This window comes from Pantherophis guttatus, chromosome 3, assembly GCF_059756535.1.
Source record: "Pantherophis guttatus breed Tessera chromosome 3, ASM5975653v1, whole genome shotgun sequence".
NCBI lineage: Eukaryota > Metazoa > Chordata > Lepidosauria > Squamata > Colubridae > Pantherophis > Pantherophis guttatus.
Genome location: NC_142065.1, coordinates 14,332,482 through 14,358,074, shown reverse-complemented (window position 1 = coordinate 14,358,074; position 25,593 = coordinate 14,332,482).

The following is a 25,593-nucleotide window of genomic DNA, read 5'->3' as shown; positions in this document are numbered from 1 at the left end:
TTAGAACCTTTACTGATTTGTCTTTTGTTGCTTGCCATATTATTTTACATAAAAGCCTTTCAGAGGCTTTTTTTCTGAAGCTTCCTTCAGAGGCTTCTTTCAGCCTCTGAAATCTCTATTTGAGAGACTGGGCGGGGCTACATTTGGAGTATAAGACGCACCCAGATTTTCACCCTCTTTTTTGGGGGAAAGAGGTGCGTCTTATACTCTGAAAAATATGGCACATTTATAAGCACTGGAACAGTACCTAAAAGAAAATTAGCAGGCCATGATGCTGACACAAGTGTTAGGCTTACATGCTTACACTATCTAAGCCCCAGAGCTCACTGTAACAGCATTGCCAAAAAGGCATTAAGAGTTGTTAACCTAATCTTGCGAAACTTCTTTTCCGGTAATATTGTACTGCAAACTAGGGCATACAAAATCTTTGCTAGACCAATTCTTGAATACAGCTCATCTGTCTGGAACCTCCACTGCATTTCGGACATTAATACAATTGAGAGAGTCCAGAAATATTTCACGAGAAGAGTCCTCCACTCCTCTGTTCTCAACAGAATCCCTTATGCCACCAGGCTTGAAATTTTGGGCTTAGATAATTTAGAACAATGCCACTTTCAGTTTGACCTACACGTAGTACACAAAATTATCTGCTACAATGACCTACTTGTCAATGACTACTTCAGCTTCAACCGCAACAATACACGAGCACATAATAGATACAAACCAGGGGTAGGTTCTACTTACCTTTACTACCGGTTCGCATCGCATCTGCGCACAGATGTGCAGATCACCTATGATGACATCTGGGTCTGGGCAGAGCCTCCTGCCAGTTTTACTACTGGTTCTTGCAAACCGGTCTGAACCAGGGGCAATCCACCACTGATACAAACATAAGGTAAACAGCTCCAAACTTGATTGCAGAAAATATGACTTCAGCAACAGAGTGGTCAATGCTTGGAATGCACTACCTGACTCTGTGTTTCTTCCCCTATCCCCATAACTTTAACCTTAGACTGTCTACTGTAGACCTCACCCCTTTCCTAAGAGGTCTGTAAGGGGCATGCATAAGCGCACCAACGTGCCTACCGTCCCTGTCCTACTGTCCCCATTTATCCATACCCATTTCCTGTATTCAGAATCATGTTTATACTTATATCTGTTATCTTATATATGCTTGACAAAATAAAATAAATAAATAAAAACATTAGAAAAGATAAAATATAGAGAATATAGGGAAAGGAGAGAAGGTCAATGGAATTCAAGGTGGACTTAGATCTCTTGTGGGCACAAAGAGACCCGAGACTGATGATGCAATGACAACCCCCCCAGGCTCAGCCTGGTCACCTCCTACATCCTGTCTGGCCTGCGGTGTTGATCATAGGACATCAGCAGCAAGGGCATTGGCAGCATTGGCAGGGGGTGTTGGTGGGGAGGCGGGGTTGTTGTGCCCCAACTCCCGAGCCTGTCCTAACAGAGGAAGAGGACTCAGAAGGTGATGGGGAGGAACTGATAAGGCCTCCCTCTCCAGGACCCTCCTCTCTGGCAATGCCTCAGGTTCCATCCGAAGGCCAAGAGGAACAACCTGGGATATGCCAGGAGGAAAGCATATCAGAACAGTGAGGATGATGAATCCTGGCTGGATCCCAGGAAGCATCGGAGGAAGAAGTGTGTGCAGCAACGAAAGAGGCATGGGAGGGCCAGAGATTGAGCTGAGTCACTGAGTCACACCCCACAAGGAATAAAAGTGGGTATGATTGCTCTTCAGGCTTTGTGATGGTCAAAGTTAAAAACCTGAGAGTCACATCGCGTTACCTGAAATCTGGCTTGTGCATGTTTGGATTGGACCTTGGCCAATTCTGGCTTCGTGGATTACTTTTTGCTACTGAATCAGACTGAAGAGAAACTCTCTCTTGCTGACTGTGAGTGAAAACTGACTTGGCAGGCATTTTGCAGTTTACTGCCAAAACTCTTATCTGCAAGGGTTTCTAGTCTGATTGCTTAATAAAATCTTGGCAGGCATGCCTGGCTGTGTGTTTGCCTGTGTGGGGAAGGGGGACAGAACATGGGGTGGTGTTGATGGTGGCACTAATGGCTCTCCACAACAGTCCCAGGATCTCATGTGACCCCTTGAGAAAATTAATTTCTTACCCCTACCCAACAAGCTCTCCAGAATAGCATCTGCTTGCAGAATAGCAGACAGATTCTCTTAAGAAATCAGAGCCTTGCATTGCATCAGCCAGATGCCTATGCGAAAAATAGAAAGTTGGATCCCGGAGCTGGCTGAGGAGCAGGACAAGTCTTGTAAGTCCCTTTGATGGGCAGTAATGTCAAGCCCTACAGCCCCCCAAGGCTCTAGACTGCCTTGGATGGCTGGATGGCCAGGTTGGGAACAGGCCAAAGAACTGCAGATGCTCAATGAGATTGGGGGGGGGAGATGGGGGGGCTAACTCTGCAGCACCAGTGTGGTTGGTCATAAGATTAAGGGGTGGTGTAACTTCAAAATGGGGTCATAGGTAGCTTTTGATGGAACTATCATAACTTCAAAAGGTCATTAAGGGACCTGTCGTATCTCAAGGACTACTGGTATGCAAGTTACAAATCAATGTAAATAAATTTTAACCCCAAACTGAAAGCAATTAAAAGCAAAAGCAAAACAATATTTATGTCAGGCACCGAAGATCAGGACTACAGATGAAGTTCCAATTGAATTGATTTATTATTGTTCATGCCTATGTACAGGAATCTATTCAACTAACAATTCTGGTGCTAGATCAGAGGTGGGTTTCAGCAAGGTTCTGATCAGTTCTGGAGAACCGGTAGCAGAAATTTTGAGTAGTTTGGAGAACAGGTAGTAAAAATTCTGACTGGCCCCGCCCCCCCATCTATTCTCTGCCTCCCAAGTCCCAGCTGATCAGGAAGAAATGGGGATTTTGCAGTAACCTTCCCCTTGATTGGGGAGGAAATGGGGATTTTACAGTATCCGTCCCCTGGAGTGGTGTAGGAATGGAGATTTTACAATATCCTTCCCCTGCCATGCCCACCAAGCCATGCTACACCCACCAAGTCACGCCCACAGAACCGGTAGTAAAAAAAAATTGAAGCTCACCACTGTGCTAGATAAAGAACAATGGCATTCAAGGGAGGTTAGACTCAGTCTACTTGTCATTACGAAGAGATGCTAGGATGATCCCTCTTTTGACTCTGCCCCCAGGTTCTGCCCCAGGTTCCTCTGATAGTTTGTGTTTTCATGGCAAGATCCCTAAAACTATTCCTGAATTTTCTCATTCCCTCTCAAAAACCGGAATAGCAGAATAGCAGGATATCTAAGACATGGGGGAGAAAGAATAGACATTTATTTAAGTAGCCCTCCTATATGTATGTTTAATCATAACTTACAATTTGAAAAAAAAATATCAATTTGTTGGAATAATATTATGCAGATAAATAGATGGATGATTAAAAGAGAGAGAGAAAGAGAAAGAGAGAGGGTTTGTGTGTTTGGACATCACTTAATAGAAGACTCATCAATGATAACCAATTTAATCACCTTTTTAGCTTTCCCCTGACCTCATATCATTTAATTATACATATGAGCCAACAGAACATCTGAGCAGCAAGAAAATCTTTATTACCTATAATTCCTATTTTATAACTTTTTGTTTGATCTGTTCCTACATTCAATCCAGACATATTCCGCTGTATAAATTACTATTCTTTGCAACCACTTGAATATGACTTTGAATATCTAATATATTCACCCATCTATATAATGAAAAGCTACTATTCTTTCATAGCAATATTCTTCTTTTTTTGCAGGTTTAACACTTGCTGTATTATTTCAGAGATTTGTAGCATGTTTCATAAAGGTGTAAATATGGAGAGGTTTGTCAAAATGAAGTCAGTTCTGATCGAATAAGTTTTTAAAGTTTTATTTATTTTGTCCTTCCTTCCTTCCTTCCTTCCTTCCTTCCTTCCTTCCTTCCTTCCTTCCTTCCTTCCTTCCTTCTTTCCTTCCTTCCCCTTCTTTTCCTTTTTTCCTTCCTTCCTTCCTTCCTCCCTAACCCTAACCCTAACCCTAACCCTAACCCTAACCCTTCCTTCCCCTTCTCCTTCCTTCCTTCCCCTTCCCTTTCTTCCTTCCTTCCCTCCCCTTTTCCATTTTTGTTTCCTTCCTTCCTTCCTTCCTTCTCCTTCTTCTTTCCTTCCTTCCTTCCCTTGTTCCCTTGCTTCCTCGCTCCCTCCCTCCCTGAGCAACTACTATGACTATAGGAATCTTATGCATGTGTGACCCGACCTCAGAAGGCAAAGGCGTGGGGGACCGCCAGGAATGCTGTGCATGCCAGGCCACAGGGAAGGGAGTAGGTTGCTAGCTCCATTCCCTACAGCCGGGCGGCCCTGACATGCTTGCCTGCCTTCCATGCGCCCTTCCTGGCGGTTCCATGGTCAGGTCTGCTTGCCTGCCTTCCTCCCCCACCACCGCCTCTTTGTTCTGCTGGTTACCTTCCGCGACGGCTGGTCCAGAGTCGGGAACGCAAGCTGTCCAGAATTTTTGGTGGCCCCCAGCCAACTGCTGCTGCTGGAAAGCTTTCTCTGCTGCCATGGCTGCCTTATTCTTTGCGTATGCACATCCCATTGGACTTGCAAGGCAATGGGATGTGCATGCATGAAGAACATGGTGGCCGGGGCGAGCGAGTGGCGACCAGGTGACCAGTTCGGGGGTGTGGCCAGCCAGCCATTACTACTGGTTCTGTGAGCGATTAAAAATATTTACTACCAGTTCTCCTGAACTGGTGTGAACCGGTATCAACTCACCACTGCACCAGAAGCTTCCATACTGCCAACTCCATGCGCCTGGGAAAGTAGGAGGGGGGATTTACGAGAGTGAATGTAGTTAGACATAATAGCATTCCTCCCTTCGGTCAAGGTCATGGTGTTTATGCATCTAGAGGAGGAGTGGTTGCAGGGATGGCTCAAGTTGGGACGGATGATGATTGGACCATGTGACAGACTGATGGGTGAAGGGGCTGGATTTGGAGTTTTGATTTACTGAGGGAAAACCTGGAACCCTGAGATTCAGGTTTTTCCAGATGTGCCAGTATACCTACTCTAATAAATTGGAACTTTGAGAAATGCCTGCCTCAGAGTTTTTACTTGGAGTTGGGGACTTTCTGGAACACTGACAAAGGCAAGGAACCATGAATAGAAATGTAGACCAAATTATTACACAATCTGTCGGTGCAGTGGACATTTTCCAGGCTTCTGCTTGAGTGTGCAGAAATGGACAAACTTACTATAGAATTAAATAACAAGGAAGACTCGGAATATTACTCAACCTGGGAAAACGGGTATCAATGGATAGAAAATAAAAATAGGAAATATATAGATCAAAATAAGGCATAAATTGTGTTTACATATATTCGATCAAGAAGGAATATCTGAGAATATATGAATAGAGTTAAGATTTGTGTACTGTTGGAGCGACATTGAATTGTACAACTATCATGGACGTATTTTTGTTATAGATGTATTTGTATTAATATTTTAATAAAAGTTTTTTGAAAATTAAGAAAAAAAAAAGAAAAAAAGAAATGTAGACCAAGTCAAGTCCTTTTGTGAGTGGAACCTGAGCAGTAACCAGGCAGCATTGATTTGATCTGCAGATTTCAGACTAATATGGCTATGGAGACCAATAAAAACATCTGATTATGTTGGGAGGCGACAGCAGTGTCATCAAGGGGTGTGTCAAAGGAGACAATAGTATAGTGAAGTGGTCCCCAACCTTTGTGGTTTGGTGGCCTGGCTGGGGGGGGAGAGGGTAACTGGGACACATGAGTGGCGGGTTGTCATGTACACATATAGCTCAAATTGAACGGCAGGATGGCACGCATATGCATGAATATGTGTGGCAGCTCGACTAGCATAAGTCGAGCTCCGTGCACGTGTGCACACACGCTGGTCTGCCACTTGTGCAAGTTGAGCTGTGCACACCCATGCATGTGTGCTGGCCCACCACTCGCACAGCCCAGTTTCGAATAGGCCATGGCCCAATAGTGGCCCGTGGCCCGGTGGGGGTTGGGGACCCCTGAGATAGTGGATGCAGCAATACAACTCAAGCCTCACTCCTCTTGTATTAAATGAGCCTTGCTTTGAGATGCCATGTCTTTCATTTCGCCTGTTTTGATGTCCCCTCCTGCAAATGTCACTGAGCTTGAAAAAATAAAACGTAGAATCAATATTATTTTAATATATACATTTTCACTTTCCATTTTCTGAGCTCAGGTTATCTGCTAGTCACAGAATGAAATGATCGCAAAATAGTAGAAACAGGATTAGAATCATCAAGTTCAATTTCCAAACACATAATAATATTCCCAAACTCTCTTGTTGTTTGGGCCTGAAATTGGTTCATTTTTTTGTTTTCGTTTCGTCGCCATGTATTTTGAGAGCCAGGAAAGTCTACAGAGTAGTCTGGCTGCCAACAGTTGTTAGTTCGTATAATTCACGCTGTCACATTATCCCGGGTGCATCCCGAGGAGGAGAACTGGCTTCAATGATTAGATGACCCAGACATTGGTATTGGAATATAGATCTTTTTAGCATTTATATTTTATTGTGTTTTATTAATCTAGATGAAATGTTAATATATAATGCAAGTCCATACATTATATATTATAATGTAATATATGTCCATGCAATATGCCATACATTAATGCCATACATTAAATACACATATACATACACAAACACATACCGTATTTTTCAGAGTATAAGATGCACCTTTTTCCCCCCAAAAAGAGGGTGAAAATCTGGGTGCGTTTTATACTCTGAATGTAGCCCTGCCCAGCCTCGCAAATGGAGATTTCAGAGGCTGAAAGAAGCCTCTGAAAGAAGCTTCAGAAAAAAAAGCAACAAGCAAAAAAAGAAGAATCAGTAAAGGTTCTAACCAAACCATATTAACAAATCTGGAGAATGACACAATAACCAACAGATCAGAAGAGGTTAATCTACATACTAATACCAAAGAAAGGAGTTTGAACAGAGTACAGATAGTCTTTCAGAATAAAAGCCTCTGAAAGAAGCTTCAGAAAAAAAGCCTTTTTTTCTGAAGCTCTGTTTCGGAGGCTTTCAGAGGCAGAAACCACCCCCCACTCCAGTTTTTTTCTGAAATGAAGTTTCAGAAATTTCAGAGGCAGAAAAAAAAAGCAAGGCACAGAGCTCACAACCAACGAACCTGTTGCTAAAATTCACCTCTGGAAACAGCTGATTGCGGTTATTCCGGAAGGCTGATCCACCCACCAATCAGCTTTTTTCTTATTTTCTTCCCCAAAAAGTAAGATGCGTCTTATACTCTGGTGCGTCTTATACTCCGAAAAATATGACTCTAAACATATCCAAGGAAAGAAGCTCATAATGCCCATCAGTAAGTAGAATTGCTAAATTCCACCAGCCATTAGGTTTGCCTTATTAACAATTCACTAGAAAACAAACGAATGAATCATCAAACAAACTAACCAAAGTTCCCCCTTGAGACAAAAGTGACCAGGCTCAAATGATCCTACCTCAGATGCATTATAGAGATGGCTATAAGGCGGGATTACTATTCAGGGTCCTCTCACAAAAGGACTTGGTTGCATCTACATTTCTAAGGGAGGTTTCTCACTATCCTTATGTGCACTGGTGGGATTCAAATAATTTAACCCAGTTTTCCCAGGGTTAGGTTGGTTGTCATGAGAGACGTGGCCCATCCCCGTCTTCCAGCTCAGCTGCCCATGCGGGACGAGCCTCCTGTGTCGGCCAACCTGTCCCTGGGTGAACCAGTTGTTCAATTACGCCCCCCCCATCAAAGTGGATCCTGGGTGCTGCACTGCAATGGAGAAATGAACAACTGAGTGGCTGGCATGAGAGAAGGAGGAGAGAAAGTGGCCTTCTTCTTCCCTCATGCCAGCAGCTCCGTTGCCTGTTTCTCCATTGCAGCACAGCGCAGCACCCAGGATCCACTTTGATAGTGGGTGGGTCGGTAGATAATTTAACAACCAGTTTGTCTGAACTGGTACGAACCGGCTGAATCCCACCACTGCTTATGTGCATAAAATTGCTACAGTCATAATGTCTCAAAGGTACATTTTTCCAAAGGCAGCTAGATGGTTCTTTCCTTGAGAAAGAAGATGTTTTATTTCTTAATCAAGAAGCTTCACTGGTTCTGGCAGTCCTTTCAGAAGTTTCAAGAAGATTCCACCCCCTTTTGTCCTCTGATACAGGTGACTCTGAGGGCACAGATAAACCCACCAAATGGCCTCAAGAGCTCTCAGGGAGAGTCCTAATGACCAGAAGACTGCAAAGAAATATGATCCTTCCACCACTACCTCCATCCTGTCAGGAATAATCCTTCTATTTTCCGCCCCCGCCCCCCCATCCTGCCAGAATCACTAAAGCTTCTTGGATAAGAAGCAAAATGTTTTCTTCTTCTTCCTCAAGGAAAAAAACAGTCCAGTTGCTTTTTTTTTTTTTTTTGAAAAAAGCACCTTTGAGACAACTATGACCTGGATGACTAAGAATCTCTACAGACACACAGCTATAGTGGGTTCTCAGAGGAAAGAAGGAAGGAAGGAAGGAAGCAAGCAAGCAGGATGAACTTGAGTTAAATGGTGGTGGATGTACTATTGGGAGATCCAAAGGACCAAGTTAGGGATGGATCAACAGATGGATCATTTATTTATTGTATTCAATATTGATTTAATGACTCATCATCATCATCATTATTACTATTATTATTATTATTCATATTTTTATGCCACCCACTCTCCGAGGGCTCTGGGCGGCTTACAACAAAGACAGTATACTAAATAATATTGCCCCCAAAAATCTGGGTCCTCATTTTACCCACCTCAGAAGGATAGAAGGCTGAGTTAACCTTGAGCCGGTGAGATTTGATCCGCTGATCTGCTGAACTAGCAGTCAGCTGAAATAGCTGCAGTACATCATCCTCATCATCCTCATCCTCATCCTCATCATCCTCATCTTCACCATCATCAACCCTGTTACTTATGATCAGACATGTCATGGACACTGTGTAAAGCTCCCCCTTTTTCCTTATTATGGAACACAACGGCACACAGAACTGAGGAGAAAAGCCACATTTTAAGCAAATCATTGGAATAGTATAATTGATGGAGAAATCAGACCATTTTGCATGGAATTAAATTAAAAGAGTTAAAATCACTAAGCACAACATAAGCTGATATGTGGTAGGACCTAATGATGGCCTGATCTTCATTTCAGAGAGTGCTACTTTCAAACAGAGGACTGTGCCTGAATTGCAGAAATGAAGACTTCCAGGAAAGGATAGGAAAAGAGAGATAGAAAATTAACTCCCCAGAAAACTCTTGATTCATACTGCCAGGTACTTATTAACTATCCAGAGTTTTTTTACTTCAGATCTGGGAGCTGCATTGGATATGGAGAACTGTTTCATAAAAATACTTGAAAGGAACTTTAAATGGAGCAATCTACAAAAGAAAAAAAAACACCTCACCTCACACCTTATAAGGTAGACTCTGAGACTCATATAAGGTTTGAGAAATTATATTTGTCCCCCAGACTTTCAAAGTAGCAGGAATAAAATCTCCTTCTCTAGTGTGGGACCACAGAAATGCCCCTTGAACCATCTTGAATGCCAGTTTTTGTGTGCTTCGCAAGAGCTGAAAATGGAAAACTACTCTTAAGATTTTAAATAGCTTTATTCGTGAAATCATATTTCTGTTGCACTGGCATCTATACCAAGTCTACTCTTAAAGGCCACGTTCTTCATTTTTGCAAATTTATAATTAGCCCAAACAAATAAAAGAAAGCCTAACTTTCTTCTCGGACTATTTGATGTCATGGAGAGAAGCAGGTGAATTGAAGAGCACACCAACTGTAGTTGTCGAGGCAACAACTATTGCAAAAAAATGTATTTTGTCAAACAGTGAAGGGGCTAAGATACAGCTCTCTTTGTGGCAGTTGTGAGTTTTTACCAGTTCGCCCTGCTTCGGGCAAACCCAGGAGTGAAATGCTCCCAGTTCGGACCAGATCGCCCGATCCGGTAGCGATGGTAGAACCTGTAGGAAAAATCCCTGCCCCCCCCCCATTGCCCAGCTGAGCCGCACAATCATCAGAGGCTTTTTTAAAATTATTTTTAAAAGCATTTTTTCTACAACCTCTTTGGCCGAAAAAATGCTTTTAAAAGTAAAAAAAAAAAAGCCTTTGATGATCGCGTGGCTCAGCTGGGATCGTCAGAGGCTTCTAAAAGCATTTTTTTCCTGCAACCTCTTCGGCTGAAGAGGTTGTAGAAAAAATGCTTTTAAGAGTAAAAAAAAGTTGGCCACACCCACCCAGTCACATTATCCCCCCACCAAGCCACGCCCATTATCCCCCCACCAAGCCACGCCCATTATCCCCCCACCAAGCCATGCCCACAGAACTGGTAGTTGTTCTGTCCCCGTCTCACACATGCACACAAACAGACAGCCAGGGGTTAAATAAACTGGCAGACAACCAATTCTTTCGATAAGACGATTGGCAGCAACCCAGTAGCTGCTTGCCAAGAACTTTACTCATAAACAAGATACACACAGTTCAAGAATTGTCAAGTCCAGTCCGTAATTAAATCCAAGGCAGATAATGTTATTTCCAAAGATGCAATGTGACTCAATAGTAGCTAGTTTTGTCTGTCACAGAGTCTGAATGGCCACCTCACCCCCTTATATCCCCTGTGGGGTGTGGTCCAGTGACTCAGCTTAATCTCTGGCACGCCTCCTTTTCTGTTGCGTGCGCTTGTCCCTCCGATGCTGGCGTGGATCCAGCCAAGACTTATCTCCTTCACTGTCCGACTGTGAGGAGATACCTGGCTCCTGGCCAATCTCTTCTCCTACAGGAGACACCTGAGGCATTGCCAGAGAGGAGGGTCCTGGAGAGGGAGGCCTGGCCAACTCCTCTCCTTCATGTTCGGAGCCTTCTCCCTCCGATAAATCGGCCTCAGGGGTCAGAGCCACAACAGTAGTAACAAATTTTAGATTTCACCCCTGGGCAAACCGGTAGTGGTGACAGTGGCGGAAGGCTCCGCCCACCCGCCTGGACGTCATCACAGACACTTTGCACACACGTAGAAGGTTCTACGCATGAGCAGAAGTGCCGCACACAAGCAAAGCGAGTGCACGCAGGCGCGTGCTCACAGTTCCGAACCAGTAGCGAAGGTAAGTGAAAACCAATACTACTTTATGGGTATTCAAACTGATAGCTGTCCTGAATTACTGCGAAATGTTTTGATCAAGGGCAATGACTGCCTATCAATTCATCATAAATCATATCATGTTTGCTAATTGGCACCTAGCTGGAGAACATCTAACGCACTGCAATTAAAGCTCTTTATATGTTGAGCTGAGGTGCTGCTACTTATTCTTTTGAGTATGCGGACGAATTGGCACACTGCAAAAAGAAAGGAATATGTTAAAAATATTTTGTGCATCTATGTATATTAATAAGGCATAAATCATGCTGCCTAGTTTTCACGCTGGCTGTCTTCTCCTGTTACCTACCACAGAAAGCCTAAGGGGAGTCTATTTCCTCTTGTAAAATAATATACGCTAATATAATCCAACCAATTGTCATAAGGTAAAGCTTGTGGTTTTAATAGGAAGCATTTGTTCAGAATTTCTTCAGCTTTTGCGTTCTCTCTTATTCTCGGGCTGTTATGAAAATTGAACGAAAAAGGAGGGAAGGGGAGGGAAGGTGTTTAAATCTTGTTCTCTAGTGGAAATTTTTGGTTAAAAAGAGACCCACTGGATGGATTGCATGAAAAGAATATTAAAGAAGTCAGCAGCTGAGACAGACTAACATAGAAGTGACTGTATCATCTTTCTTAATTGAGGACAATTTATTGCAGTATCCCAGGGGTGAAATGCTCCCAGTTCGGACCGGATCGCCCGATCCGGTAGCAATGGAGGCTGGTGGTTCGGAGAACCGGTAGGAAAAATCCCTGCCCCCCCTCCCGCCCCATGTTCAGCTGAGCCACGCCATCATCAGTGGCTTTTTTTCTTTTAAAAAGCCTCTGCTGATCAGGCAACTCAGCTTGGATCGTCAGAGGCATTTAAAAGAAAAAAAGCCTCTGCTGATCAGGCAACTCAGCTTGGATCGTCAGAGGCATTTAAAAGAAAAAAAGCCTCTGATGATCAGGCAACTCAGCTTGGATTGTCACAGGCATTTATGCCTCTGACGATCCAAGCTGAGTTGCCTGATTGTCAAGCTGAGTTTGATCAGTTGCCTGATCATCACACTGCTCCAAGCTGACAATCCAAGCTGACGATCCAAGACGATGCCTGATGATCCAAGCTGAGTTGCCTGATTGGCAGAGGCATTTAAAAGAAAAAAAGCCTCTGACAATCAGGCAACTCAGCTGGGATCGTCAGAGCCTTTTGAAAGCATTTTTTTTACAACCTCTTCGCCGAAGAGGTTGTAGAAAAAATGGTTTTAAAAGTTTTTTAAAAATTGGCAATGCCCACCCAGTCACATTACCCCCTCAAGCCACGCCCTCAGAACAGGTAGTTACAAATTTTAGATTTCACCACTGCAGTATCCCTATTGACATATTTTTTTGAGCCACAATGTTTGGTTGGAATTATTTAAAAATATCAAATCAAACCAAACCTTGCGTGAAAGATTTCTATAGCCAGGAAGCACAATAACAAAAAATGCATAGGCTCATAATTATTAATAAAACTTTAAAACATGTAATAAGATTGCATAAATATATTACACAGAAACCTGGAGGCCATGCATTCTAGTCTGCCTGAGCCATGAAAGCCAGCTGGATGATCTTGGGCCAGTCACTATCTCTCAGCCTAACCACCTCACAGGGTTGTTGTTGTAAGGAAAATAGGAGGAGGAAGGTGGGTTGGATATGTTCGCCACCTTGAGTTATTTGTAAAAATAATAAAGGGTGGATTTTTTAAAAAAAAATGACCCTGTAATCCCCTGCATTGGGGTGGAGTTGGGGTGACTGAACGGAGCTTGAGCATTTATTGACCGGATGCCCTTCCTGATGCCTAGACAGAGTTCACAGCAGACAATTACTCATTGCTCCCAGAGAAAGAAATATCTGCCACTACCTAGGATTGAACTCGCAGCCTCCTGATTAGGAGGCTAAGAGCTCCACCTTTAGGTCATTGTTGCCTCTAATAAAGGCAGAATATAAATAAATAAAAAATGAAATACATTATCTTTGTAATATTTTAGTAACTGTAATACAAATAGCAGTAGCAATCACCAAAATCTATGTAGGATAGATACGATAAACAATAGCACAAAATTAGGCAATCTGGAAAGATATGTCCTGATCAGATAGAACCAATGACAGATGAATATTAGGTTCTTGTCCACGATAGTTCTTAAAATGGGATAGATAAATGGTATATCTCTATTGATTTCCTATAGCGGGACCAACAAAGGAATAACAGAAGTTGGAAGGGACCTTGGAGGTCTTCTAGTCCAACCACCTGCCTAGGCAGGAAACCCTACACCACTTCAGACAAATAGTTATCCAACATCTTCTCAAAAACTTCCAGTGTTGGAGCATTCACAACTTCTGGAGGCAAGTTGTTCCACTTATTAATTGTTCTAACTGCCAGGAAATTTCTCCTTAGTTCTAGGTTGGTCTCTCCTTGATTAGTTTCCATCCATTGCTTCTTGTCCTACCTTCAGGTGCTTTGGAGCATATGGCTTAGGGATTGCACAGAGACATTTCCACATGGACATAAACACTGCTGAAAATATGTTTTTATACTGGCCCCACAGAATGGACAAAGGGTGCTATATCCAACCCAACCAAGGTGAAAACAGGAAAATTTCAGAATTAGAATTTAAGAAAGCTAAGATGATGGTCTATGCACAATCAAGAAGAATCCTTAAAGTGGTATCTAATGGAAGTCATAAAGCAGAAGTGATGAAAATTCTCAACTGCTTTAGATGTTAATTTGGTAGAAAGAAGATTCCTTAGTCCTTTTGGTATCATTATTTAGAATAGAATAGAATAACAGACCTTGGAGGTCTTCTAATCCAACCCCCTGCTTAGGCAGGAAACCCTACACCACTTCAGACAAATGGTTATCCAACATCTTCTTAAAAACTTCCAGTGTTGGAGTATTCACAACTTCTGGAGGCAAGTTGTTCCACTGATTAATTGTTCTCACTGTCAGGAAATCTCTCCTTAGTTCTAGGTTGCTTCTCTCCTTGATTAGTTTCCACCCATTGCTTCTTGACCTGCCTTCTGATGCTTTGGAGAATAGCTTGACTCCTTCTTCTTTGTGGCAGCCCCTGAGATATTGGAAGACTGCTATCATGTTTCCCCTAGTCCTTCTTTTCATTAAACTAGACATACCCAGTTCCTGCAACCGTTCTTCATATGTTTTAGCCTCCAGTCCCCTAATCTTCTTTCTTGCTCTTCTCTGCACTCTTTCTAGAGTCTCAACATCTTTTTTACATCATGGCGACCAAAACTGGATGTGGTATTCAAAGTGTGGCCTTACCAAGGCATTATAAAGTGGTATTAACACTTCACATGATCTTGATTCTATCCCTCTGTTTATACAGCCTAGAACTGTTTTGGCTTTTTTGGCAGCTGCAGCATTTTTCTTCCATTATGGTGCCATTGTTTTTGTCCATCATTTTTGAGGTAACATGCCAGCAGAGCCAAGTTGCATATTTTCCAAATTTCTGGCACAACAAGCCAAAAAGGTCTGCCATCATTGAAATAGCACCTGAAGTTCTTCCCTGAACTGAACTGCTTGTTAAAAAGACAGAACTTGAAAATCAAGCTACATTTGAGAAGAATTCAATTCACCTGGATAGCCTTCCAACTGAATTAAAGTTTCTAACAACACCTCTGTAACAAGCAATGTTGTGCGAGGATTTTTTGCATACTGCACCCTTGTTTTTTTCTCTCTCTCTTTATCTTTTAGATATCTCTGGTAAATCAAATCTTCCCTGCATAAATCCTGACTTTGTTTTCTTGGTTTTGCTGTCTGGAAAATGTTAGAATTTGGTATCATTTACCTGACTTCTGGATCAATGTGATCGTGATGGTTATTGGGACTATGCAAGCTTTGATTCAGAGATTTGATTGGAAGCTGATTCATTTGAAACACAGAACAGAATTGGAAAGTTAAATCAAAGTGGATGCTTCCAAATTGATATGACGGTTCAGAAAGGGTTTTTTCCCCCCCTGAATCAATTTGGAATACTGAATTGGCCTGATTTGATCCTTCAAACTCAAGACTTGAATCAAATTATCAAATCAGATCAACATCCAAATTGAATCTATTATTCAAATTACATTACGGCTAATTTAAATTCCTTTCAATTAGTCTTCTCTGTTTTTCCCAACAACATGTTTTGTACTGGACATTAGGCTGTATAAACACATTTTTATTTCTCCTAGTATCTGATCCTGTCTTGGGACAACACAGTCAAAATGTCCAGATTAATTCCTTTTTTGCTTGTTACTTTCCTTTATTTTATCTCAGTTTCAGGATCTATTAAGAAGGATAAAAGCTGGTAGGAGAAAGGGTTGGTACAGGTTTCTTTCTTTCTTTCCTCCCTCCCTCCCTCCCTCCCTCCCTCCCTTCCTTCCTTCCTTCCTTCCTTCCTTCCTTCCTTCCTTCCTTCGGGATTAATGGAGAAAAAAGTAATGAAAATTCAAGGGTGGAGCTCTTTGAGGTTGGTTGTTTATTTGCAGAAAATTTCATTACTCAACTAATTAACACCATTAGTGTCAGTGAATGTGGGGTTTGCTCCTTGTTTATATACAGTAGCTTGCCCTGCCAGTGTTAAGGGGGTGTATGGTTTTCTTTTTAGTAGTTCCTTGACTAGGCAGTATTACTTTCTGCTTCATCGTTTGTCTAGTGTCATTCCATGCTTATCTCGGTGAAGACTGTTGGAAAGGATGTTTTCTGGACTTTTTGTTTCCTTCTTAGCTTTTTTATTGTCTCTTTTGGATGGTGTCTATATGTCTGTTGATGGCTGATTTATCTGAATGCGAAACTTCCAGGAATTCCTGAGCATTTTGGGGTTTGGCTTGGTCTAGGATGCTCATAGTTTCCCAGTTGAAACTATGGTTGAGACTGTCAATATATTGTGAGATAAAGGAGATTTTGGCCAATCAGTGGGTTTTGCAGAGATGCCTTTCTGGATTTGGGCCCCTAAAGGTCCCCAACAATGTCCATTCTTAATGTTTGTTCTCATCTTCATCCTCTTAGATAGTCTTCATAGGATTTTCTCAGTCATATGCTCCAATTCTGTTAAGCAATCTCTTCATGAATAAGATGGTTTTCCCTGTTATATGCCTCACTTAAAGTAGAAGTATTCTTAATTTCTTGAAAAAATTACATATGCATTGCCCCAGTTTTTATGCACATATAGCTGAGCTGGTACCACTACATCTAAAATTTTAATAAGAGCAACAGTGAAGATACAGTTATGACTGAAACTAAGGATTTCCTTTGGAACTTCATAATCTTTTTTAAAGATTATTTTCCCCTCCTCTTACCAGCCATTTTGTACAAACTAATTTTAATAAACTTTATGCATAAATCAAATAGTTCTGATCTGCAAAGGAAAGGGGGGAAAAAAGGATATGAAGAGGGAGTGAAATTTGATTTGCAAAAACCTTGTTGATATTACTCTTTCAGATTTATATGCAGAGAGTTGCGTGACATCTATTTATCCTTACAGCAGGGGGGGGGGAATTAGGGGGTCAATGCTGCTCTTTAAGGAGGAGTTGTAGGAGAATTCTCTCCCCCCCCACACACAAATCCTCTATTTCCAGAACATTAAACTGGTAGGCTTTTCAATGAGAATGTAGAAAGATAATGTCTTTTGTAGCAAGCACAGATTTTCATGAAAAGCTATTGAAACAGCTTCAGATTAGAACAATGCTGTAGAGTTTGCCCTTGAAGATATGGTATCTACGGGATCCAAGATCAGAAACCCGAGAAAGGAAGAGAGATAGAATGAGATAGAAGAAACTAGACCTTTCCTTTTCAATAAGATAAGAAAAGCCTTCAAGGATAATGATGAGGGGAAAAAAAAAAGACTGCATTGTATCATGGATTGACCAAGTTTGGGTGAAGTCATAAGCAATTTGCTAAAACCAAATGAAATGACACAGCACCATTTTGCTTAGAGAAAAGAACTGAGCGAGATCTAAAGTGTAATGTGGATGACCCAGGGCATGGCACAAAGGCAACACAGCCAGAGAATAAGTACAAGTCCCTTTATTAGCTCCAAACTTTGCCCCCAACGTCCCTTTACTCTCCGGTCTGGAGAAAAACCCTTCCACAAACTTGTAAGCAGACAAAACTTCCAACCATAAATCCAACAGGGCAAGATAAGGTAATTAATCCGGCAGGGCACTCAAGATAAGGAATTCCAGAATTGAAGTAGCATGGCGGTAAATCAAACCAGTTGGGAGGAGGCCAGGAGTTCAGTTAAAGCAGTGAACATGAACATGAACTTAGCATTTGTTCCTGACAACCTCCCATTTGCCTCTCCTTTATACTCCATCCCCAGGTGTGTCTTGTGAAGGGAATTGGGGCCCTTTCCTCCCTTGTAAGCCACGCGACCCATGTTGCTCTCTTCTCTGTTCTTCCCTGCATGCCCTAGGATGAGGAGGGGGTGGGTCTTGGTCTTCATCAGAACTCCCTCTCCCTTGTTCTACCTCTCCCCTGCTCTGCCAAGCCTGACTTTGCCCTTCCCCAGTTTCCTCCACAGCCAACGGAGCCACTCTCTTGCTCTCTGTCAGCTGTTCCTCTTCCATTTCAGAGTCAGACTCCGACAGGGGCATGACATGTAAGAAGAAATAAAGAATCATCTTTTTCCAAGAGTCTCTACGCATCCAATAAGGTTGAGCAGAATGGGCATGCTCAAAGAGTATCAGCTGGTCTCCACCAGAAGACAATCTTCTTCCTCAGTGGCTCCTGCTCTTCCTTCAGAGATCAGAATGGCCATACCCAGTGGTGAAATGTAAAATTTGTTACTACCGGTTCTGTGGGTGTGGCTTGGTGGTGGTGGTGACAGGGTGGGCGTGACCAACTTTTTTTTTTTTACTTTTAAAACAATTTTTTCGGCCGAAGAGTTTGTAGAAAAAATGCTTTTAAAAATAAAAAAAAAGCCTCTGATGATTCTGTAGCTCAGCTGGGCATTGGGGGGGGGGCAGGGATTTTAGCTACCGGTTCTCCGAACCACCCACTGCCATTGCTACCAGATCTGGTGATCCAGTCCGAACCGGGAGAATTTCACCCCTGGCCATACCCCTGTTAGCCTTTTGTAAGGCCCTAAAGACCTTACTATGTTCCGGCGCCTAGGTTGCTGAATGTGTCAAGGGCCCTGTCTCCTGGCTGTGTTGCTAACTGGCAACACAGGTACAGAATATACAGATAATTCAGAAGCAATGGATGAAAATTAATCAAGAATAGAAGCAACCTAGAACTAAGGAGGAATTTCTTTTTTTAAAAAAGTTTTTTTTAAACAAATATATCAAATCAATATGTGAACAATGTGGCACCTGATTGTCATATATTCTAATACAAATAAAATAGTAAAATTAATCATAGTTATTGCATTCAATCAACATATATTTCTAATAACAATACACAATTATAATAAATTGCAATCTGTCATTGTTCAACTATTCCATGTTTTCTCTTATTGTTACTTTATTTTATTATATAAAAGTGTCTACACTAACATTCCCCTTTCTCTTCTTTCTATCACTTATTCTAACTTTTAATCGTATCCCCTTTTACTGAAAAAAACCCAGACATTTTCTTTCTATCCTACCTGGCTTCTAGTCATGTCACCTACCTGAAACAAAGAAAAAAAAAAGGAAAAGAAAAGAGAGAGAGAAAAGCAAAAGCAAATCAGAACAATAAAAAAAAAAGAAATCATTTATCCATCGTCTCTTGTCAGCTTCAATACTTCGGTTGCTATGCTTTTTTAAATTTGCCTCCCACCTTCCTCTCTAGGATCTTTGTGTCTATCTATAACTGCTTCTTGACTATTCAATCTAGGTATTTCTCCCACCTCTACCCACTTCCACTGCCTAGTTTCCAAAATTTCTGCCCAAGCCCCTATCTCCCTTTCAGACGTATCTTCCAACTCTCTTATTACATTTCCCCCCTGGTTTAATTCATCAATCACTGTTATTTCCATTGTTGTCGCCTTAAGGAGGAATTTCTTGACAGTTAATACAATATTAATCAATGGAACGACTTGCCTCCAGACATTTTAGGTCCTCCAACATGGGAAGTTTTTAAGAAGAGTTTGGAAAACCATTATACTCTATGGTATAGAGTTGGGGATGGGGGATTGGATTAGAAGGGACCTCCAAGGTCCCTTCCCACTCTGTTATTCTGTTATTTGGTTATTCTGGCCAAGTATCTTGCTGCTATGTACATTTAATCTGGATGTCCTTAGTATTTTTATTGCATTAAAATGTTAAGTGGTTAGAATGCAGTACTGCGGGCTAACTCACAGCTTACTCCAGGAGTTTGATTCTGAGTGGCTCAAGGTTGACTCAGCCTTCCATCTTTCCGAGGTCAATAAAATGAGGAGCTAGATTGTTGGGGGCAATAGGCTGACTCCATAAACCGCTTAGAGAGAGCTGTATGAAGGGCTCTATGAAGCAGTATATAAGTGCTATTGCTATTAATTAGGAGCCTGGATAGCTCAGCAGACTAATGCATTGTAATTTAACTCCAGCTGTCTGCAATTAGTAAGTTCGAATCTTGCCAGGCTCAAGGTTGACTCAGTCTTCCATCCTTTCTAAGGTAGGTAAATTGAGGACCCAGTTTGTGGGGGCAATAAGCTGACTTTGTAAAAAAAATATACAAAAGTATGAAGGCTATTGCTTAACGCATTGTAAGCCACCCTGAGTCTCCGGAGAAAGGCGGCATATAAATCAAAATTTTAAAAAATGATTAATTAAAATGTGGCAAAAAGCAAGTTCTGAAAAGTGACCCTCTGGACATTTTCCCACGATATTAACCAACTGTAGCTTGTCAGGATAGTTGTGAATTCAAAATTCACAGCTACAGTACCGTGTATTATTCATTTTTCTTGTTGAATGCCAGCAATGTTTAATGTTGTTGCATGTACACAGCCAGGCTATCATCTGCATGGCAGGCCTAAAACGTAACAAGGGAAGACAATGGAAAACAGCACGCTTGCATTCATGCATCCCTAATGCTCCAGCAATTAAATGAACGATCATGGCAGTTTTCGGTTCCTTTCCACCTGTATTACACTAGCAATGAGACAAAACAGAAAGAAATAACTCTTAATTGCGATCACAAAGGGTATGAGTGAACTGCATTGCTGCTTTAGTTGAGTGCATTTTGTAACTCTGTGTAACACCACTCATTCAACCTTTCCAAAGAAATGTAGAATGCCAACCCAATCAAATTTGCAATGCTTTACCAATGCAAACAGTGGCCACAGGTATCCATTTTTCTATGGAAGGAGAACTTTAATGTCTGCCTGCCTAGAATAATACTAAGATTGTTGTTCTGCAGTGCTTTATTAGGATATTTGTGGACAATAGTATTACAGAGGGAGGGAAATCAAATAATATATGTTTTTGGTTCAGAGGCTTTGTTTATTTACTTCATTATAGCAACATTCATTAACAGATGAACAAATATACATTTGTGAAAGACCTGTTTCTGCTGCCTAAAAGAACTCGCAATGACATCCATAGAAACAAAACAATGACAGAATGTTTAAGGAATATCAGCTCAGTTCTGTAAAATAGCTATATGGCATCCAGCTTATGCACAGAGAATCTAGAACACAGCCTTGTACTTGCTAAACCAAAATATTAGTGTATCAGTTTACTCCACAATTTGTCCAGATAGAGAAGAATTAATTCACCTTCCTAAACTTAGGAACTTGGATTTTGATATATATTTTTAATAAATATTGACATCAAATTCCGGAGAAGATGTCATAGCAATAGCAATAGCACTTAGACTTGTATACCGCTTCATAGTGCTTTAAGCCCTTTCTAAATGGTTTACAGAGTCAGCATGTTGCCCTCAACAATCTGGGTCCTCATTTTACCAACCTCAGAAGGATGGAAGGCTAAGTCAACCTTGAGCCGGTCAGGATCAAACTTCTGGCAGTCAGCAGAATTAGCATGCAATACTGCATTGTAACAATTGCGCCACCACGGTTCTTGATTTGACAACTGGTGGTATTTGATATTCATCGGTTGGTACCTAATAAAATATGATAGCTATCAAATAAGTGTATATACTATTTAACTGCCTTTAATCAGTGAAGCACAACTGGTATTGTACAGTCAATATTACCTGACTTTCTGTTTTTGACATTTGTCAAAATCAAAACAAGGAGTTGTAAACAAATCTGAACCACTCCAGATTTAAATAGGCAAACTGATTAATTGTTCTCACTGTCAGGAAATTTCTCCTTATTTCTAGGTTGGGTCTTTCCTTGATCTGTCCCCTGGTATAGCCAACAAAGCAAGCAGAGCCCATGACTTAGAAGTTAATACATCTACCTAATATGTAAGTAGCCTGGGTTCAAATCCCAGAAGTGTATGGCTAGCTGATGAGAGCTAAATAGCTTGAAATAGATCTATACTAGTCTCCCTTTATTTCTTTGTCAGTAAAAATTGAGTCTGCCATCTGCATCTCTATAACTGTCTGGTTTGCTTCTGCAACCCAACAAGAGAGACACAGACTTCAGAGGATAATTAGAACTGCAGAAAAAACAATTGCTACCAACCTGCCTTCCATTGAGGACCTGTATACTGCACGAGTCAAAAAGAGGGCTGTGAAAATATTTACAAACCCCTCGCATCCTTGACATAAACTATTTCAACTCCTACCCTCAAAACGATGCTATAGAGCACTACACACTAGAACTACTAGACATAAGAACAGTTTTTTCCCAAACGCCATCACTCTGCTAAACAAATAATTCCCTCAACACTGTCAAACTATTCACTAAGTCTGCATTACTATTACTATTAATCTTCTCATTGTTCCTATCACCCATCTCCTCTCACTTACGACTGCATGATTGTAACTTGCTTCTGTATCCTTAAGATTTATATTGATTGTTTCCTAGTATGATTTGATTGCTTATTTGTACCCTATGACTATCATTAAGTGTTGTACCTTATGATTCTTGATGAATGTATCTTTTCTTTTTATGTACACTGAGAGCATATACACCAAAGACAAATTCCTTGTGTGTCCACTTAGCCAATAAAGAATTCTATCTATTCTATCTATCTATCTTAACACAAAAATAGTTTGTCGCGAAAACTACTGCCTGCAAAGGCTCCTGGATTGGGGCTGAAAGGCGAAAGCAGAAGCCGTATGCTCCGTCCCATATTTGGGATGACCAGGTTGCCCTGATAAAAAACATTTTCCTTGATTAGTTTCCATTTCATTGCAGACACCAGCAAAATTAAACAGCCAGTGCATCCTCCTTTTCTCCCAATTTGTCCTCCATTCTAATTGCCCATGTCAAGTTTACCTGTTCAAATCCCAGGCAATCCTCGTTAAAGGACTCTACATGTGCCTTCCTTGCAGGAGTAATTGTTATCCACTGCACCTTTTAAAAAAATTCCTAAACATGGCCAAATCCCAGAGGATTTGTAAGGAGAGATGGAGGAAGTCTACAAGCCATTGCTAATTCTTTTGCTAATCTTCAAAAGAAGTGATGCATAAATTCATCAACAGCACAAGTTCTTTCCTAATATTAAATAATTATTAGGTGATCATTGTTTTCTGCCAAAGAAGGGCGAAACGTGTTTAGGGTCCTTTTAAAAATAAAAAGGGAAAGACCACGTTTCCAATAGTTTTTTCTCCTTTCAAAAGAAGCCATATGTGGTTGAGAGGACTGCCCTCGCTCTCTGCCTCATTTCTGCTTTCTAAATAAAGCATTACCATCTAATCAAGCAGAATTGTTTGGTAAAGTGGTCACCTTTAACTAAGCAAGAAGAGGGAGAAAAGCTTTGATGTTTGTTTTAAAAAGACAAAAACAAGTGACAAAAAGAAAGCAACCTATCTTTTTTTATTCTCCAGTTTTGATTGAAATTTAGTTCTTAATGCATATGAGATTGCTAAAACTTCAGTTTCCTTCCTACCTTCCTCTTTCTTTCCTTTCCTTTCCTTTCCTTTTTCCCTCCTTCCCTCCTTTCTTTCTTTCTCTTTCTTTCTTCCTTTCCTTCCTTCCTCCCTCCCTCCCTCTTCCTTTCCTTTTCTGTCCCTCCTCCCTTCTTCCTTCCTTCCCTCTCTTCTTCCTTCCTTCCCTCCCTCTTCCTTTCCTTTCTTCTCCCTCCTTCCCTCCTTTCTTTCTTTCTTTTTTCTTTTTCTTCCTTCCTTCCTCCCTCCCTCCCTTCCCTCCCTCTTCCTTTCCTTTCCCTCCCTCCCTTCTTCCTTCCTTCCCTTCCTTCTTCCTTCCTTCCCTCCCTCTTCCTTCCCTTTCTTTTCCTTTCCTTTTCTTTCCCTCCCTCCCTTCTTCCTTCCTTCCCTCCCTCTTCCTTCCCTTTCTTTTCCTTTCCTTTCCCTCCCTCCCTCCCTCCTTTCTTTCTTTCTTTCTTTCTTTCTTTTCCTTCCTTCCTTCCTTCCTTCCTTCCTTCCTTTTTTCCTCCCTTCCTTCTTCCCTCGCTCCCTCCTTTCCTTTCCTTTCCTTTCCTTTCCTTTCCTTTCCTTTCCTTTCCTTTCCCTCCCTCTCCCTCTCCCTCTCCCTCTCCCTTCCCTTTCCTCTCCCTCCCTCCCTCCCTCCCTCCCTCCTTTCTTTCTTTCTTCCTCCTCAAAATGATATTGAAGCAAAGGACAATTTTAGTTCCTATCTCATAAAGAAAGAAAAATGGGACAGAGAGAAGCAGTTAGAGAGGCATTGGAAACAGACTTTAATCTTGACTTTTCTTTGCATAAAGCAAATGACAGCAAACTGCCTTCCAGGATTTCTCTGCGGGAGCTATAAATAAAAAGCTATATTTGGGTATTTGTGCAAGGTGTTATTTGAGTTGTATGTGCTGGCCCAGCACAGACCCTCATAATGTAACCCATAGGCTGCTCTGCCCTCGTGGAATGCGCTGTGCCATCATTTGAGTTCTTTAATAAGATCAGGGCAGCATTTTTGAACCTGATAGCCAAACAGGGGATTTTCAATTCCAACCCAACCATATTCCAGGACCTGACATTAATACTAGGGCAAACAAACAACACAAAGATGGAAATAAATCCACATTTGACAGCTGAAAGGGCACACATATTTCCTGAAGAGTCTTAATGTCATTTTTATATATATATATAGGAAAGCAATGCAATCATGATCAAGGTAGGTACGCGCCAGGTGAAGCTGTCCTTCTACATTATGGGTCAAAATTAAATTTGTTTCGAATGGTTGTGTTTCTTGTTCTGCACAATATCTCCTGATATTTGTAATGTTCCTTTTAAACTGCCAGAGAAGAAGGCTTTGAAAAGGTCAGGCTCTGTTTCCTATTGCAGGAAGAGTATGGTAAGTTAATAAGTTTTATTTAATAAAAGCCAACCAATTTTTCAGGCGAATCTGCAATGAGAGTCTCCACGTACCGGGTTTATTCTCTCTACCTTCCTTCTCTGCATGGGCTCTCTCCAGTGGTGGGATTCAACCGGTGTAACAACCGGTTCGCTGAGCACGCGCAGTGCGTTTGAAAACAGCTGTAAAACTTACTTTCTACTGCAGCCCTGGTGAGTAAAACAGCTGAGGTGCAGCAATCGGCTCTGCTGCGCCTATCAGCTGGGCTTCAAAGAAAGGAAATATAGATCGGTATAGCAAGGGATGGGTGGGTGGGCCCAGCTGATCATCAGAGCGAACCGGTTCGTTCTCAGCTGATCATCAGAGCTACCGGTTCACCTGAACTGATCCGAACCGGCTGAATCCCACCCCTGGCTCTCTCTGATTCATCACTCTGGTATTCGGGTAACAAATTGGGATATTTTCTATCTGTGCATTGCATTGGGGAGAAAGACAAGCATTACAAGAAATGGGGATGCATTCAACCTCAAATAATAACATCTTCCACTATTTACAGTGAGTACCCAGTTAAGACTAATAATCACCTTGGAATTAACATATATGGTGCAGGCCATAAATAAATGCAGACATTTGCATTTTCTTGCTTTGGGGTGTTATTCTCCTCTTTCTTCCTCTCCTTCTTCCTTTTTCTTCTTCTTATTTCTATTCAATCTTTTGACTTTTCTGAGGCGCATTTAAAGGAAAAACAACCAGAAACAAGCATTTATTTTGTCATCGCATCCAAAAATAATGCCAGCTTCTGTTGAAGCTAATCAGGTTAAAACAAAACAAATGAGTGGTGAAAATAAGCGCGGTGCGGAGGAGGGGAAGAATCTTCTAGAATGTTTGACTTGCTGGCATAGTTGATTAGATAGTTTAGCTCTTTCGGGTTGATATTTGAAAAAGTTTAGCGGGATCAGGAAACAACTGTCTGAAAAAACTGTGTTTTCCTCTATTTGGGAAGAAAGT